Source organism: Emydura macquarii, unplaced genomic scaffold (genome assembly GCF_026122565.2).
Source record: "Emydura macquarii macquarii isolate MOO-44397 ecotype Brisbane River unplaced genomic scaffold, CSIRO-AGI_Emac_v2 contig_1263, whole genome shotgun sequence".
Lineage (NCBI taxonomy): Eukaryota > Metazoa > Chordata > Testudines > Chelidae > Emydura > Emydura macquarii.
The window spans coordinates 9,678,367-9,691,923 of record NW_027131400.1 but is presented as its reverse complement, the minus strand read 5'-3'; positions in this window follow the sequence as shown (position 1 = coordinate 9,691,923).

Sequence of the window (13,557 nt, the reverse complement as noted above, 5' to 3'; positions counted from 1 at the left end):
AAAGTGAAAAGAGAAAAAGAAAACATCAGACTGATTGCTCCCACCATTGGAAGAGTTCACTGTTAAGTTACCTGCTATCACAGAACGAAGGACAGTCTCTATCCCAACTTGCCAGGCTTTGAGTCGCAGAATCAGCTTCTTTGTGGTTCCGGCACATAGACCTCTTGCTCTGAGGAGGTACAGGAGGTGTTATTACACAGTAGGAAAGGAGCTACTTATCATGCCTACCTACAAAAATGGAAAAGATTTCAGATCTGTTAGTCAAAAGGCGCCACGCAAATGCAGCCACCCTGCTGGTAGTCCTGGACTACATGTTGACTCAAGAAATCAGGGGTCTCTATTAATTCACTAAAGGTTCACCAAGCAACATTTGCTACTGGTGGAAGGATTCTCAATCTTCTCCCATCCAACCATGAAGAGGTTTTTTAAGGCACAGCGAACTGTTTTTCCCCAACCCAGATTTCCAACTCCTCAGTGTGATCTCAAGCTAGTGTGTTAAGCCTAGACTATCATTTGATCCCATAGCCACTTGTTCATTAATTCACCTTTCAATGAAGATAGCGTTCCTGATCACCATCTCAGCAAGTAGGAGAGGGGGGATAGTGGCTCTGATGGTGCCATCCCTCTTTCACTGTGTTCTTCCCTGACCAAGTCACTCTTAGACCATATCCAAAGGTCATTCCCAAGGTGACTTCCGTATTTCATATAAATCAGCTTATTCAGCTTCCAACTTTTTATCCTAAACTTCTGCAGGACCAGATGCATAATGTAGCACCTCAGTCTTCAATATGCATGAACTCTAAAAGATTGGTCTCCTTTTCCATCACCTTCTCCAAGGGTATCCCTATATCAGAAATCTGCAGAGCAGCTACCTGCACATCTGCACATAACTTTGCAGAACATTATGCCATCCTGGAGGACTCAGCACTGTGGCACCAAATCTAGTGTTTGCAGCAATCATCTACAACAGACTTGACTGAAGCCCCAGCCTCCAGAGATGACCATTGCTTGGGAGTCACCTACAGTGGAGAACCCATAGGGATGCTACTTGAAGAGGTGAAGTTATTCACGTTGTGGAGTAACAATGGTTATCAGCACAAGATAGGGAGACCAGATGTCCCGATGTTATAGGGACGGTCCTAATATTTGGGGTTTTTTCTTGTATAGGTGCCCATTTTCCCACCCCTGTCCCGATTTTTCACACGTGCTATCTGGTCACCCTACTGCAAGGTGATATAGTAAGGATTAAACTGCTGGTGTGTGGCTTTCCAAAACCTTGCCTGAGTTTCATTTTTGCAAAATCAAAAACCAAGGCTGGTTTGAATCCAGGTCTCATTTTAGTCAAATACCCAAACTCAGGGCTGAGGATGACTAAGTGGTTTTGATTTGGGTCATCTGTATTTTTATTATATAATATGTAATTGCAGGGTACCAAAAGGGTGGGGTGAACGGGTAAGAATGCAACGTGAAACTGCCTGCTGATGAGTAAGCAGACTCGAGATTCTTCAAACTGTGTCCAAACACTGTGGAAAATATTCCATCATGTTGTTTCTACCATAGAATGTGTGCAGTTAGCTACGCCTAAGCTCAGGGAACGGAGAAAAGGAGGATAAATCTTTGAAATGTTCCATCAATGAAATTCCCACTTCAAAACTTTTCAGAAAAAAAAAGCCTTGGCTGGCTCGTTGCTACAACATGTTTGAAGTGGCTGGAAACTCTTGTTGTAAATATAGGTATCTTTTAAATAGCACAAATAAGATTTATGCTTCTGGCAGGAGCCTACTGAGCGGGCAGCAGGAGGGGCCATGGCCACCTGCCCCTGGGGCCAGCCTGCAGGAGGCATGGGCAGAGCCCTCCATGGAGGAGCTGCTCCCCCTTGCTCCCCCACTGTTGCAGGCAGCCAGGGGCCAGGCTGTGACAGCCCTGCCTGGCTGCCCAGGGCTCTCAGTGCAGAGGGAGCAAGCATCCTCCCACACTTCCCCTTCCTGCTCCTGTTGGGCGCATGGGTGCCATTTAGGTAGGGTGGAGGAGCTTCTGCCTCACCCTGATTTTCCTAACAGCTAGGACCAAGGGTGCTTGCTCAGCTCCTCTTCCCCTTCCCTGACTGGCCTAGTCTTTGCTTAGCCAGTAAGAACACAGTGTGTGGCAGAGCCAATAGCGGAGCTGGGAGCCTCTGCAGCACTTTTTCAATCTTGAAACAAACACGCTCAGCTGGGAGGAAGCAAGGCAAGCTCTCTGCAGGCTCTGGGCTCAGGCTGGAGATGCTGCAGCTTTAATCATGATCTGCCCCTCCCCTTCACATGCTGATGTGTTTAAAAAGGCAGGAGCAAGCTTTGTGTGACACCAGTAGATGCAGGGCTCCTCAGGCCAGGGCGAGTGCTGCTGCCCCAGGCACATTCAGGGGATGATTATCCTCACAGACAGCCCAACTTTGGAAGTTTAAGGATAGTAGGGAGCCTGGCTGCGCTGGAGCCAGGTAGCCGTCCTACTGGCACGGCTCCAGGCAGAACCTGTCCTGTCGTCGTCCCGTCCCCCCCCCTTGCAGCTTGGTGGCATCTCCCAGGGAGGAGAAGAGTGGGGGAGAGTGGGAAATGAGCTTGCAGCTTCTCCCGTCCCCTGTGAAACACTGCGAGGGGTGCAAATGCAAGCATTGGCTCCTGGGCACCGGTGACACACATTACACCACTGACTTCTGACAATCTCTGGACCTTTTGATTTTTTTTCATATTTATGCCCCCTCAAAGTGATAGGAGCAGCATGGGAAAACATCCATCCGCCCTTCCAAATAGTGCCTTAAACTGTTTCCTTTGCTCTTTGGTGTCTTGCTGCTGCTGATCTCCTGTTTCTGTGGCAGTACAAATAATTCATAAGCAGTTTGCAGCATTGTGAACCACTTCAAAGTAGGGGCTGCAGTAAAAAGCAAAGAGGCTGATTTTCATAGTTGCTGGGCAGCTGTGGCAACCTGCAATTGTTCACAGCAGGGGAGGGTGGCTGCAGCAAACAGGCTGCTGTCTGCTGGCCATTACCAGCCAGCATACATACAGCCCTGTAGCAAGTCTTTGAATCAGGATTACAGGAACCCACCAGAGCTGCCTTAAACTAATTCTGCAACCTAGTGTCTCTTATATTGAAACAATAAAACTAACCTTTTTACAGCTTTGACAATGGTGTGAGCTACTCAGTTGGTAAATCAGTTACCAGTCTGGACAGCAGATGTCTCTTGAAAATATTGGGTGGTACAAACATATCTAAAAGGGAAGTGGCTTTAGTGCAATTTGCCTAATGTGGTCTGTCAGGAAGGCGGGGGGAGAAGTCTACCCTTAAAATAATACAATAGTGCAGTATTCTAGAGTAGTGGTCCAAACACACTGGTTCACAATAGTGATACCTCAGGGTCCTAGCTTTTTCCTATATGACACCCTCGTTACTCAGCAAAGCGGTTAGAGCAAGAGAATATGGGTGTTACCATAACTCTGGTCAATCAATTCCAGTATCCTGTCTCTAACAGCAGCCAGCACTGGATGCTTCTGCAGAAGAAGCAAGAAACCCACTGTGGACTCCCTTGTCCTATGCGTTGTATAAACAGAAAACAATCCCTATGCGGAGGCGCTTACAATTGAAAAGACGAGCCAGCTGCACGCATTCACACACAAAACACAAGCAATTTCATAAGCAAAACATAAGCAAAAATAAAGATATATATTTATATAATATAAATAAGGCGTCAAATTCCTTCACAGCCCTTATTTACCCACTTTAGAAAAATACTCAACCTTACTTAATTTATTTTTAAGTGTTCAAGCTGCCTCCCCTCCCCCATAGGGGAAACACCATGGGAGAGACAATGTGTAGTGGTGGCTGTATACACCTGTGTATCAGTTGGCCAGAGTGATGGAAGGCACTATGAGTAAAGGCACAACTCACTAAATGGCTGGATGAGAAGTCTCTCCCCACTTAATAAGCTTGGTAGAGGTCAGAGCTTCTTAACATTACTTTGACTTTATCATATTTAGAGCAGGGAGAGGACACAGGAAGCTGACTTCCTTTCTAGCCCACGGGCTTGGGAGGTAGCCATACACTGGCAGTTTGTGCTGTTGAACGTGAGAGAGGAGTCTGCCCTGTATTGACCACAGGTGCAGGGTTTTGGAACTCATATTGGCCTGTAGATGAAACCTGGGGTCTGGTTACACATAGAGAGCAGGTGTCTCAACTGCCACTCTTAAGTGTACTCTTCTTCTCACCCCAGGTGGGGGAGGGGGGGGAAGCCCAGCAACATTTAATGTCTCACCCCCCTCATCTCTATTCTGGCCAGGCATTGTGGAAGCCTAGCGATAGCTCATTGTTTTCTCCCATCATCCTAGGCACGGAGCAGTGAAACCTGTTAGTGGGTCACTTCTCTGCTTCCTTAAGCCTCAGGCTGGAAGCAGGGATGCCTCACAATAACCTGGTTCTCTCCTCACTTCGGAGCGGGAAGGGCCAACAAACTCTAAGGGCAGCTCCAGCCCCAGAATCAGGGGGAGAGGATGGCACGGCTTAGCTCCACTGTTTCTAGCTTGCACTGTCCACTCCTATTCCTCACATTGTATCCAATCACACTAACATGTTGTATTTCACTCTTCCCTGGTGCTTTATGTGAAGCTGTGAAACCCTTTACAAAAGGGGTTGTTAGTAACGGGTGGGTGGTAGTTTGGGCAGTGTGCCCTTTCGTACTTCCAAATTTCAAACATCGTAAATTGTGATGTTTTAAATTGCAAATTTTTGTAACGATCTAAAATATTTGCTTGTCATTTTCATTTGGGGAGCAATTTCAAATCACCAAACCAGTGAAATGAAACGTAGCGACAAGGATGATGTCTGCAATGCGATCGATCCCCTTTCTACAGATGGGGAATTGGACGCACAGATACATGAACAGTAAATTTCAGTAAAGGTGGTTCAACTTTCAAGTGCCCAGTTTAACCAAACTTGTGCCTAATCGAATTCCCAAATTAGATACCCCAAATTTGAAGCACACAAAAGTGGAACACCCACTTTCTGCTAAAGTGACTGGCACAGTGTTGCATAGTAGTCAGAAATTGAACCCAGACTCCCTACTTAAGGCCCTGATCCTTTCCCCAACTCTCCCTGAATCATTCGTCAGAAAGATGGCATAGTAATGGTTCATAACTGAAACAATGTATTTGCAGCCATAAAGGCTGGAAACATTTTCTTTTTTAAGAAAATCTTCCATAGTAAGGTTTTTTTTTGGGGGTGTTTTTTTTAAAGGCTGCTCTGTGTGTGCATTTGGATGTAGTCTTCACCACTCTTCCCTTCCTGCTGCTTAAACCTGCCCCATATATGTTACTGTACTCAATTGCTTTCTCACTCACTCAGGACATAGGACATACATTACAGCATGCCATTCAGTGTACCTAACCCTGAATAATAATAATTTTATTATTACCTGGCACTTCTATCTTTTTTTTTCATAAGAGCTCAATGCACTTGATAAAGGACGTGAGCACCATTATCCCTATTTTACAGAGGGGAAAACCTGAGGTACAGAATTGTGAAGTGACTTGTCCAACATCCCACATCTGGCCAACTGCTGAGCCAAGAATAAAACAGTGTAGTCTGTTGCCCCAGCTAAATATATCCCCAAAATAATTGATTGCTGTTTGGTTTTTGTTGAGTAGAACTTGGCTGATGTGTGTTTTGATATATATTTTTTGCTTTCCTTTTGTTTCTGAAACTCTCTGACAGTAAGTCTTAGTTTCTCTATGTAGCGTGGAGGATCCTGCAATCCCTTCTATTGGACTGACTCACTAAGGCAGTATTGGTCAGCCCAAACAATGATCCCAGAACAGGAGTCCTCCCCTTCTATCTCATCATGGCTAGAATGGCTATTGAAATGGTTAGTGGAAGTCTCAAAAGCAGTAATGAAAAAGAACGAAGCCCTTCTTTAATAGCAGTTGGCTGTCGGCTGCATAATTACTGTGAGTTTCAAAAGAGCTGCTTTGTTCAAGACTGACTTGAGGAAACAGTAATAAAGGATGCTGGAAACCCTCAGCTAGCCTGTAATAGAACTTCATGGCACCTAATGTTGTTTAGGTTTGTGGGGGGATTCATATGACATTTCACTGTTTACTGTGAAACTGGTTTTCATTTATTGAAATAAACTGACAACAAAAATGAGTGCAACAGCCTCCATATTGTATACATTATTTAAATCCATAATATAATCATTCTTGCTCTCATAGCACTCTTTGTTGGATCTCGGAGAACTTTACAAAGGAAGGTAAGTATCATTATGCTTGTTTTATTGCAATAGCACCCATAATGGATGATCTAAAACAGTGGTTCTTAAATTGTGGTCAGTGGACCACTGGTAGTTTAAGGAGGAGGACTATGCTGGTGACCTGGTTAGTTACATGGTGCTGGTTCTTTTTTTGTTTTTGTTTTTGTTTCCAGCTGTTAAATTGCATTAAAAACAGCTCAAAATATATAATTACTTTCCTAATAGGACTTTTCCACTTTAAAAATTATTCTAGTTGCCACTGGGCTATTATGTGATCCTGGGTGAAAAGGGGAGATGGTTGTCCATGAGACAATCTCTTTAATAAGCTGTGATCCATACTAAGAAAAAGCTCAAGAACCCCTGATTGAAACAAACTGCTCATTACCAATTTTATTAACAAATTAAAGACTGATGCCGCAGCTCTTTGTCATGTGAGTACTCCCATGACTACAGGTTGCAGAATAAAATGTTGGGTTGTAGATCGGCTTTACCTTAAACATAGTTTATTTTGATGTTAAATCCTTGATCCTTTTGCATGGGAAGGGAGATTAAATGCAGAAGTATGTAATCCTATCACAACTGAATTAGATTAACCCTCTTTCACTCAAACCATTTACCACAGTTGCAATTAATTTTAAAACAAAAACAAGGAAAACAAACCAACAAAAAAAGCATGAAGAAACCATTAGATTTGCTCTCTGCCTATCAGCTTCCTTTATTTCTCCCTTCTTCCTTTTGGACACTGAAAGGAATGTACTACTCCCTTAAGGGACAAGCTAGAGCCTATAGCTAGGACAGCTTGGGGTATAATCAAGAAGACCCTGTGCCCTTTTCCATGCCCCAGTCCTCCCCCCCCCTTGCCCACCAGGCTGTGTTATATAAACAGGAAGAGGAAACGGAACAAGACACAGGGATGTAGAAGCTATGTAGGCTGCAGTGGGTGGTGATTGTTTCCTCTTAGGCTGTAGGAGACTGCGCTAACTAGAGACTTCTTGTTTGTGAATTGTAAGTTTTGGGATCTGAAGAGGGCTCTGAGGGGAGGGCCTTATAAACGATTTGTTGTTCTTTCTCCTGTCATGAAACACAATCAAAAGGTACATGCTATTTATTACTGTGTGTGTTGGCTTCTCATTGCTCCAGGCTGCTAAAGCGAATGCATTGCTGCCCTGACTGGGGAAGCTAAAGGGACACACCTACCATGCCATACTGAGACGTGCAAGGACCGCTCACACCTTTACAGGCACCTGTTGAAGCAGTAGCTCTTGTGGGGATTGACAGGCTGCGGAGTCTAGTTAGCTTTTTATGTTTGCTGGTATCAATTTTTTCTTCAGCCAGGCACTTGAAACTGCTGCAAAATTCTATTGTTCAGTTATGTTCAGTTTTGGGTATGGCACCTCAATATAGTGGCTTTGGGTATATTAGATGGTTAGGGTATAAGATCCGGTTCTGAGCTTTTATACCAATGAAAATCAAGACCAACGTATGTGATTGCAGAGTGGCTCATATCAATGTAACTGTCACCATAGAACCAGATGCTGCTGTTAACCCAGATTTACAGCAGTGTAATTTCAGTGGAGTAATTTAGGATTTATACTGTTGTAACTGAGTTTCGCTTGAAGTTCACCATTGATACCAACCTAGGATGTTTCAAGTTCATGGACCAGAATGCTGTTCTCATTAACACCAGTGTAACTCCACTAACTTTGTTGTTTTGGATTTACTCCAATGTCATTGAGATCAGAATCATGTGGTTATCCGAGAATGTTGCACTGATTCTATACTACAAACCTAGCTTCCTTGTCAAAAAGGAAAACAGTGTCAAAGAATGGGGGAGAAGTCAAGAAACAAGGCAAAAGAATAAAAAGATTAAAGAGAATAGACTTGAGATGCTTTGAGACAATACATATTTTTCAAAATATTTACAATTGTTTTCCCAGTTAAGGTGTATCCAACTTTATTTTGGTACAGGAAGATGATAGGACCACATGAAGACAGTTTTTTGGATGTTTAATATTTTTAGGCAAGTTACATTAGTAACAGCTAGGGAAACATTATTTTCTGTTTCCTCTGCTTCCCTCTGAAATGTATGATGTCTCCTTGAGTTACAATGGATCATAATTCCCTTCATTGGTGCTAATGATTCCTTGGGGGGAGGCTAAGTGAGAGTGTGAATGTGAAAAAACCCCAAAGGTTGATTTCATGGGAAATGAGAAGGCAAAGAAGTTCAGTGTGAGCACAGGCTCAAGGACTGTAACTGTTCAGGAGAATTTATTCCTATAAAATGTTTAGTTTTAAAGGTCATTTTTTCTGAAGAATTTTTTTTTTTGGATCTGAAACAAGAAATCAGTTTCTACTGGTGCAGCCTAGACAGGCATAATTTAATGTTCGAGGCTTAAAGAGACTGCAGAGAGATACTGCTGATTGCAGATGGCAAACAGCTGACCTTCCAAGACCTGCTGTTAAGGCAGTTTATCATTCAGGGCCTTTACAACTGGGGAAAAAAGCATGCAGATAAATGTGAAACAATAACTACAGAGCAAGAAATTTTCCAGCATTTGTGAAAGGCTGTCAATTGTAAGAACAGGGAAATAAACATACATTATCACTGTGAATGCCTACTGCTTTTGAGAGAGACAGCTAAAGAATTCTACTGTGTATTGTCTATTTGAGCCAGTGGGAAAAGGGAAGAAGCTGGGGATTGAAGTTTCTTACATGTCAAGGAAAAATTAACTTGCTTCTTTCTGGGTAGTTGGACTGGATTGACTCTGCCATTGCTCTCTAGCTCTAGCTTTTACCATCTCTTATCTTTAATCTTTAACCCTTATCTTTGTCCTTATGGGAATGGAAGGAGATGAGTTGTTCTGTTGAGGGGGTACTTCAGGTGATGGACTCCACAGAAAGACAGGGTGAGTGAGTTAGTATCTTTTATTGGACCAACTTCTGTTGGTTAGAGAGACAAACTTCCAAGCATACACAGAGCACTTCTCCACAGAGACAACCGACAGTAGTCAAGGCTCAGTTGATAATTTATCACAGCCCCACAGAAAGAGGAGATCCCAAAAAGTATGGATGAGGAAGAAACATTTTGGTGAATAGTGATACAAAGTTCTGAAAACAAAGTCTTTATGATGAATTCTATAGTGTCTTTTTACCTGAGAAACTTTACGAACACTTGCCTTCTTCCCAGTATCCTTAGTATTATTTAACCCCATTATATAGATGGATAAACTGAGGTACAGAGGGGGTTTTTTGGGAGGCAGGTGCAGTTAACTTGCCTAAGGTCAGATACAGCTAATTTCTAGAGACTTTGGGAGTCCACTCATCACAAGCCCATCATAAGCACAGGAGGACACCATTCAGTTGTACATTTGAATAAAAATACAGCCAAAGGCCAGACTCTTGTCTTGACTGCACTGATGTAAATCCAAAGCAACTCCACAGAGGAAGTACCTGGGATTTACACAGATAAATATGAGATTGGAACCTGACTGCTAGGGGCCACTTTTACCAGTGATGTTGGTGTAAATTACACACCAAGTGGTCAGAAAAGTAGTGCAAATGGCAAAGTAATGTAACCTTCGCCAAATCTGCATTCTCACTAGGTTTGTCAAATGAGTGTATCTTATGCTGATCTAATATTCCGTGGGGATGAAATTCAGCCGTCGTGTGTATGTGTGGCTCCTACTAAAGTTTATGCTGGAGCTTAATTTGATCCCAGTAACACAGGGGCAGCAGATAGTCAATGTAGAAAGTTAGATAATTCTCTTGCATTCCACTGCTATTGCTTTTTCTCATGAACCTATGTACACGCATGCTTCCACTCAATTGCTTTAGTTTTGCACATCCACTGAATGTCAAATTGGTGAGAGATCTTCTATATTGTCACTTACAGCTGTTTGTCATCATTACTGAATGTGGCCCAGAAACTTGCACTGGAGTTGCACTTGCCTCCTCAGGCTCCATTTGGTCCATATTTTTTATAAATGGTGCCTGAAGCCAAAAGGGGTACTGCTGTAAAGTTTGCCTACACGGTTTAGTTTATTTTTCTTTAAAAACTAATTAGAAAAAAAATTGTACTCAATCAAGTTAGATATCCAAAGCTGCTGAATAAGTTACTCTACTGCAATATTGATTTATAGGCTTTGTGTGATCTGAGCACCTCCCAATGGCTCGATGTGAAAGAATTAGTAGCCTACATTTTCAAAAGTGACCAGGGACTGTAGGTATTTCAGTTTTTAGATACCCAGTTTGAAGCAATTTAAATGGGCCCATCTTCTGAAAATCAGGCTCCCATAAAGTGGTTCAAGTTGGACACCCAAAAATCACTTGTCATGTTTGACAATGTAAACCCGTATGCCCATTTTACAGGGGGGGAACTGAGGCACACAGTGTGACTTATCAAGGAACAAGCAGGAAGTCTGTAGTAGAGTGTAGCTCCTCTTGCCTTCCTAGAGTTTTGGTGCTCAGCATTTCTGAAAAATCAGGCCCCAGAACTTCTGAGACACACAATCTAGTCCCTTGATCACTGGCCATTCTGGAGGTAAAGACACATTGTAAAGAAAAGTTAAATTTCATCCCTAGGAAGGGTCAGACACTGATGTTTTGTTTCAGCAAATTAAAAAAGAAGTGTTAAAATTCCAAGAACTCACTTTTTATAAAGGTGCATGGAAAATGAAGTGGGATCTTAGAACTTTATTCTTGTGTAGGTTTAATTTCATAGCTTCATTTTCTTTGCTCTACTGACCTCTAGAGAAATTTCTCCGTAAAGCGTTTTTCAGAAACATTTCTATAAAGAACTGTTATTTAAAATTCGCATCTGTACCTTTTGCACTAGGTGGCAGTGGCTCAGATTTAACATCACAGCATGGCTTTACCTGAAGTTGCAAGCAGCCCGCTGTTCCCTCACTTGGCTGCCGCATGCTTGGGTGAGTCAATCTCAGCACAGTCAGTTGCCAGAGAATGCATTGTCTTCAGAAACTGCAAGCCCATGTTGGCAGATCAGAGGTGCCAAGGCAGGGAGGATGGGAAGGGAAAATTTAAAGGGGCTAAGTGAAATTATTCCTCTTACACAGAAGAAGTAAGGGAGGTACCTAGATTAAGTATCTAGCTATGTGATGTGAGACAAATCAGTAACAGTTAGGAATAGCAATTCTCCTGATTTCCAGCTCTCCGTTCAATCTGTTTTCTGTTGCTTGGAGGGGAAATGCTGATAGACAGCACAGGGGCCTTTGGTCCACCTCTTCAACAGTATTTAGACACCCCACTCACAGGACTGCCATGGAAATTAGGTGCCTACATATCTTTTGAGGATCTGTGCCTAATGCAATTTTCAGTAGATTAGCAGATGGAGCAAAGCAAAATGTAAAGAAAAGCATCTCAGATCTACAACCATCACTCGGTGTCTTGAGGGGAGGAAAAAAACAAAACAAAACCAACTGCCCTATTTAGCGCCTCAATCTGTAATCAAGACAATAGATTCCTTCATACATGAGCTGGTCAATGAGAGACCATAGACATGCCAATAGTGAAGAGACAGTTGAATCAGCCAAGAATCCCACCCACTAACTTGCAAAAATGAACAGGTTAAAATAAATAAAAATAAAGCAATGATTTATGAACAGGGCTCAGTTCTGCTCAGATACACAGGCCTGCCTACGGCTCTTTATTTTGTAAAAGTGGTTAAAGTACTTTCTAGATATGCGGTCATGCAGCTTGCCTATGTATTCCTTGAAAATTTGCTGTTGACATTTAATATAATAAATGTGTAGTGATATGCAAACATCTATGGCTAAGAAGAGAGCAGAATTGGACACGTGAACTATAACATGACCTCTCTGAGGAGGAATCAAGAAACAATACAACAGACTCAAACAAAGAAAACCTCTACATTACTTGATGTGATGGCATTTCTCACCAATGCCTCTGCTAACTGGAACTATTCCACTATTTAACATTAATCAGAAAAAAATTAGGATGAATCTGAACCGGCAATACCTAGGCTGAATTAACAAGATCCAATAGTGGCATGGCCTCAAACACAGTTATAATGCAACACTTATTACTGCTGTAAATTTACATAGCACTTGTAAGAATATAGATATGTTTCTGACTCCATCTAAATATAACCTACCAAACAGGAAAAAACATAGAACAGCTTGTTTGAATTCTGAGTAGGGAGTGTAGTCCCCAAAGGAGGATAGAGACCACAAATTCTGAATCCAACTAAATATGGGGGACAACTACAACCATAACAGGAAAGAGAGTAAGATCACAGGTATGAAACAGGGCACTGGAAGGAGACATGGAGGAGAGAATGCTAGACTCACCACTGCTGCACCAAAAAATTATCAAGGGAGTCAGTAGCCACAGCCCACAGGAGCTCTGCCTGGCTGCATGCTCAAATTAAAAGCCCCACTATCACAGAGAACTTCCCCATCTCACTTCCTGCTGCTGAACTGATGGATGGCTATCTTGATCAGTGCCAGGTCACAAGCGCTTGTGGATTTGCAAATAGGCCTATTTGGATTTTGGGGAGAGGTGGGCATAGGCCCACCCAGAACTAAAGGCCTGCCCTATCAACCAAGAGGAGGGGCCATAAGATCCAAAATACAACAGATTATGTGGAACAACAAACGAGAACAGACATGGGAGTGAAGGTTAAAGCATCAAAAATCAGGGATCCAGGGGGGGACCCAGGGCAGGGAACCCCAGACAGTGCTCCACTCACCAGGAAGGAGTCCAAGGAGCCAGTGGAATCCATCTAGAGGAACTCCACCCAGATATATGAAGTAACGAGGGACCAGTTGTAGAGCACCTCCCTGTCCGGATTTCTCCTCCTAGATTGATGGATGGCCATCTTGAACAGCACCTGGAGGAGGCTGCTGAGCAGGGCTATTGACTTGGGGGGGTCACAAAATGAAAAAGTGTTGTGAAAAGAAAAATCAAAATGTCAGCAAGAGGAGCTACAATCTTGATTGCTGAAGGTAAACATGTGCCAGGGTCTCCCTCTCATGGGAGAGGAGAGTGAGGAGGGAAAGGCAGGTGTTGGAGACATCAGTGAACTGCATCAACAATATGCTCATACTCAAGATATAGGACAGCCATTCCTAAGAGGGAGCATTATAGAAGATTAGAGTTGGAAGGGACCTCAGGAGGTCATCTAGTCCAACCCCCTGCTCAAAGCAGGACCAACCCCAACTAAATCATCCCATGATCTTCCTGAGCATCTGTGGGTATAAATTGGTGAAGTCCCTACCCAGATCCAATAAACTACACAGCTG